Source organism: Salvia hispanica, chromosome 2 (assembly GCF_023119035.1).
Source record: "Salvia hispanica cultivar TCC Black 2014 chromosome 2, UniMelb_Shisp_WGS_1.0, whole genome shotgun sequence".
Classification (NCBI taxonomy): Eukaryota; Viridiplantae; Streptophyta; class Magnoliopsida; order Lamiales; family Lamiaceae; genus Salvia; species Salvia hispanica.
In genome coordinates, this window is record NC_062966.1 from 4,942,193 (window position 1) to 4,948,730 (window position 6,538).

The following is a 6,538-nucleotide window of genomic DNA, read 5'->3' on the forward strand; positions in this document are numbered from 1 at the left end:
GATATTACCTTTTTGTTGATATTTTGTCTACTATTTATTGAGATTTGTGAGCTTTAATCTCATCCACTCAGTTTAAAATCCAATGGTGGAGATTTAGTCTTGATTTTGGATTAAGGTGCTATGTAAGCATTAGAATAGGACCCTATAGGGATATACTAAAATGACAACACATTTTATTATGACACCATACCACCATTCTCAATCATAGGATCTGGAAATTGGACCATTGTCATGCTGCCATGTGGCATCTAATTTCAATTATAAAAATAGAAAAATAGGGTAAAGGGTAATTTTGACATTGGTTATTCTCACCCCACAATTCACGTTTTTTCCTTATTCAACAAATTTTGTTTTAGATTTCTTCCAAAATCTGGTGATGTTATTCCAGATTTCTTCCAGATTTCTCACCCCCCAAAATCGAGAGATGATATTCACGCGATCCAAATCTGGTGATGATATTCCTCAAGTTCATTAATTCCATCTTCAATTGTCAACAATTTAATTCCAATTGCAACAAATTTTATTCAGTTTCAACATTTTTGGTTCCACAATTTGCAGTTCCATAACTGATCGAAGACGATTCTGCCTTCTTTCAGCTCCATAATTTTCATCCGACTGCAAATTGCAGACGACATGACAACTGATTCGATTATCAGTTTTGATTTGGATGGGTTTTCCAGAAGGTGAGAAATTATATGTTGTAGACGTTTAATTTTATATGTGTTCGATAATTATTGGTCAATTTTGTTAGGTTCTATCTTTCTTTGATTAGAACTTGTTTAGTTGAGTATGTTCCTATTTGTGTTGAGATTATATGTTATTTGCTATGAATTGAGTGTTTTTTTTTGTTTATGAACCTACTGATTATTGTTAAAATTCGTTTTAATTCGCTTTTGATTAAGTTCTTGTGGTCATATATTGTTTTTTACAAGATTGTTGCATTATATGGTACATGTTGCAGTCCACCATATGGTCAATTGCAGTTTCGGGAAACAGTTCTGCAAGCTGATTGGTGTCCATGAAGGAGAAGGTTGTGAAGTTGATGGCGAAACCATTGCGTCGGTGTGGAAAGTGCGGAGAAATGTGTCCCGTGACTATAAATTTCGGCAGCCAAAAGGAATAAGAGAACACTTAGTTCGTTTTGAAGTACTTGAAGATTGTAGTCGTATTTGTTTTTACCTTACCAGATTGCAAGTTAAAGTCATGAATATTACATTGTTACCACGTAGTGTTTGCAGTTAACATATTACATTATTGAATTTGTTCATGTTGTTGTAACTCGAAATGATTGCAAATTTGTTCTCACTGTATTATTTACTATTGCTTTGTGGTGTGCAGTATTATGTGAATTTACATTAGTACTTGCACAATACAATACAATTAATTGGTAATTTTATAATATTGGTCAAACACTGTATTCCCATTAATTGGTTATTGCATCCTAATGAGTTCAATTTTGCAAGCGCTATAATTGCAGCGCAATGCTTCACATATTGCAGTACAAAATAGAAAATATTGTTGTTTATTCTTTGACTACCTTAAGCATCCAAAAGTTATAGAATTACAGGAGATCAAACAAGTACGAAACAAAGAACATTCAAATTACATCACCAAAATAAAACCGACTTGTTTTAAGTAAGAGTAGTTACCAAATCAAAATATTAATCAAATCATCTACACAAAAAACCAATAAAGAAACCAAACTCTATGTTTGAAGAAGAGAAAAAGTTCAATAATTGGTTACTATTTGTGGTAGTTCGTGACCATCTTCTCAACATCTATTGGTCTTTCTCCTCCTCGAAGTACTTTGATGTAATACTCATGACATAGTCAATTACATGAATGGCGTTGTCGTACAATATTGTTGTATTCTACGGTATTTGCCACAAAGCAGCTGGAAGGATTTTGATTTCTTGTTTGTTAGGTAGCATTTCCATTCGCTGACCTTCGTGCCCATATATGTCTCCATATGACATGAAATGCAAATCTCGTAACACAAAACTGCAAGATTTAGTTTAGTAGCAACACATAAGTTAGACACTTGAATATGGGTGTACTTCATATACAATACTAACAATCATTCAACCAATGATGCACATTACAATACACACGATGCACTGCAATATTGTAAATGATGCACTGTAATATTTGGTGATAAACAATACTGCAATATTGTAAATGATACACTGCAATATATAACTAGCAATACTGCAATATCTAGGGGTGCTTAAACGGTTCTCCAGTTCTCGGTTAACTGGAATCGGAACCGGAACCGACCGGTTAATTGAGGAACCGGAACCGGAAAAATCAGTTCCGGTTCCGGTACCGGTTCCAACTTTTTAAATAAAATCGGTTCCGGTTCCGAACCGGAACCAACCGGTTCCTAATCGGGAACCGGATTATAATTCAATTTTATTTTTTTATAATTTAATATACTAATAAATCTAATTTGATTGAAGTTTGTTTTTAATTTTCAAAAGAACTATACAAATACAATATCATTACATATGATAGAAATTTAACTTTATAACAAATTTATGTAACAATTCATTTAACATACGATTTTAACTTATTTGTGAATAATTTATTAACTATTCCGTTATAAACCAAAAAGTCACAACAAGATCAATTAGTATTGGAAATTCTATTGTATACATGTTTAGCCAAAAAAAAAGGGAAAATGGAATTCAATTTTAAAACTCATTTTTAAAAGAAATTGCTAAAGTTTAGAACTCCTATTTTTGTATTAAAAAATTGCTAACATAAACTAGTCCGACCTACTACACTTGGCATTACACTTATCCATATATGAATATTATTGTATTGTTGGTTTTTATTTTTTGTGTATTTATTTGAATTTTTAGGGAGTATTTATTATATTTCTAGATGTTGAATTATTATTTTTTTTGGTATTGAATTATTTTAAATTATAAATAAATTCGGATTAAAATTATACATCGGTTCCGGTTCGGAACCGGATTCGGCCGGTTCTTAACCGGCCGGTTCCAAACCGGAACCGATCGGTTCCGGTTCCGGTTCCGGTTCTAGGATTTATGAAATTTTAAAACCGGTTAACCGGTCAACCGGTCCGGTTAGAACCGGAACCGGCCGAATAAGCAGGCCTAGCAATATCAGTATCACATATATAACCAGCACAACTCAGTATAGTTTGGGCATGCAACGAAACAAATTTGTAACAACACTATATATGAAAAATATCAGTATCACATATATAACCAGCACAACTCAGTATAGTTTAGGCATGCAACGAAACAAATTTGTAACAACACTATATATGAAACTAGAATTTTCCAAGATGCACATCACAATACACATGAATGGAAGATAGTGTATAATGATGCACTGCAATATTTGGTGATAAACAATACTGCAATACTGTAAATGATGTACAACAATGTATAACTAGCAATACTGCAATATAAGTATATCAAATCAATAAAGCAATGCAGCGGAAATAATAAAGCAAGCAAGCAAACAACAACCAACCAAACTACACTATTCTTATATTTGCAAAAATATTTTTAATCAAAGTATATTGTTCTTATGCAGATCATGTCACAAAGTACTGCAATATGGTGTGAATTAGTATGCAACATTAGCTATGGTTGAGTTTTCCTACCTAAACCACCAGGTCCTCTCCGACTTGACTTGACTCTCCAGATCTAGTCTCAATTATCTCTATTCCACCATCTGAATTTTTGTTCACTTCCTTGTAAGCAATCGTTTATCAAATAGCAAGAATCGTATATCACGTAACAAACAACACATAAACCAAAACAATTTTTAAAAATCGTTGAACACAAATTTGAACTAAGATCGTTACTTAGGGTTTCAAAAATCATGAACTACCAAAAACTTTGGAGATAACTACCAAAAATCAACAATACACCAAGCGAAAACGCGATACAATTGCAGAACTCGCCGCGATACATAGAAAATTCGACAAAAAACTGAAAAAGAAAACTAAAAGCATAGAGAGGCGAATTGAAATTTTACCTAGGCGTAATCAAAGAAACGTAGTGCCGCTGAACGTACTTCACAATTTCCAAGCAAATCTCTTCGATTCGTCATCAAAACTCAGTTCTACGCACCGATCGTCAGTGAAATTCGAATTTCGACGATTTCCCTTCGAATCGCCGCTGGAAGTTGATTATTCAAGCATGTGGATGGAGAATCTGGATGTGCTTGGGTTTCAGAATGATGGAATGGATTTTGGAGTAGTAAGGATGGAAAGCGTCGCGATTGGTAATTGACTCAATTTCCAAATCTGATTCTGATTTCAATTTTAGGAATTGACAAAAAAAAAGAGTGCATAAGTTGACATTTTGAGTAGGATGGAGGGAATACGATATACTTCCTCCGTCCTATAAAACTAAGTCCACCTTCTATTTTCGTCCATCCCATAAACATATGGCATTCCATTTTAGAAAGTAACCCAATATATATTACACATATACATCATTTACCTCAAGTTATTTATAATTTATACCACCATCAAAACATTAATAATAATGTCGGTCTCATTATCTCGTAATACTACTTTAATCACTATTCTCATCCAGTCATCATCACTCTTACTTTACTATTTTTTATCTTAATTCTCGTTCTATATCATAGATCCATTTCTTAAATTTGCTACATACTAAGTATTATTTTTTTACCGTATAGCTCATTCATTCTTAACATTTTATTTTATTTTCTTTCTTATTTCCTATATTAATTATAAATTTTAATTAAATTAAATCTGTTCATTCAATTTAAAACTTAATAATTCAAATCGTAAATTACATTATTTAAAGCCTAAAACTAATTGCACACAAAATTTTTGGTTATTTAATTGAAATTAAATTATTCAGGTCTAACTTTTCTTACTACCCTTCCTTTGCTATTTATAATCTCATTTTAACTCAGCACAAATTTTAAGAAATTGTTTGATTTTATGAATAAAAATCGAGAAATGAGTTAGTGGAATACGGACTCCACTTTTATATATTGATTTTATAATAGAATGTGAGTGCAATGAGTTAATTGAATGGTGGGTCCACTTACCTAAAATGTAAAAAAGTATATGAGATTTTAAATCGCGGACATCCCAAACCAGCAAAACATGACATTTTTCACGGACGGATGGATTATTACAAAGATGAGAGTAATATGAACCAACAAAGATTTTTGGAGTTTGGAGGAGACTTTGTTGAATGGGATAAAATATACTCCCTCCGTCCCATAAAAATATGGGCATATGGTATGACACGTAAATTAAGATAAAATTGGTAAACTAAGAGAGAAGAGGGAAAGAGTGGTTAAAGTGATGTTAGTGGATAGGGGAACCCACATTATTATTAGTGTTTATTGGTAGTATAAGTTTTAAATAACATGATGTATATGAGTAATAAATTAGGATAACTATTCATAAATGAATATGCTCAAAATTTTATGGGACAGAGGGAGTATTATTTTTGTGTGCCTTACGGTACCACCAAGGCGAAACTTGTAGGCTTCAGTAACCTTCTCCTATAAAACATTTGATTTATGTCAGTATTCAGGATCTTCATAAATATTGAGATGGACCTCAAGGTCCTATTTCATTTGCTTAGGTATGTGAACTGGTATGTCTTGTGCACTACTCTAGGACCTCCCTAGGTTATCAGAAAGTTGGATTTCCTCCGAGGCTTGTGTAGGGAGGTCGAGGGCAATTTTTTGGATGTATGAACATTGGGGCGTCAGTGAATAAGACATCGGCAATTGGGGCAATACAGGTGTTGCAGGGATGTATTGTTATTGAATGGTAGCTTGGTTCGATTGGAGAAGTGTGTTTGAGTTTGCAGTGTAATTGGAGAAGTTTTTTGTACCAAAATGAGATTTGGTGTATAGTTGGAGATGTGTCTAAGACCTATATCTCCCCCAACCTCCATGGCTATTTTCTTCTATTGTTGATAATTAGACATTGATTTAACGATCAGAATAAGTACACAATGTTTCGATATGTTTCATCGAGGTAACTCTCTCTTCCTAACCTATTTTTATAGTATAAAAGTTGATGGAACATTGAGATAGAGGGTTGTATGATTTTGTGTAGTTTGTGATGGAGTATAAGGATGATTTGAAATTTCGATTAATTGATGAACATGTGGCTAATGAGTAGGTTTAATCATGTTTAGATCAATATTATTTAGAAACTATTGAACTCTAGTATAAACATTGCATAAGGATTGATAATATTGCTTAGGGTTTAGGTTTTTGTGACAAAATCTTCAAGCTAGATAAGATATTTGGTTAATATGATGAATAAACATAAATGAAAATAGGATTTTGATACAAAAGTTAGGATTTGATACAAAAGTTTGAGTCATATTAAATCCCCTGTTTTTTAACTCTATATTCTGAATTAAAATGTTTAGGACTTTTCAAAGTTTGGTTTACCAATTTTAAAAATAACGTTTATGAGTCTAGAGGTTCCTTGAATATGTTCAAGAACTTAGGATTTTATTTCCTATATGTATAAATTGTTATAATG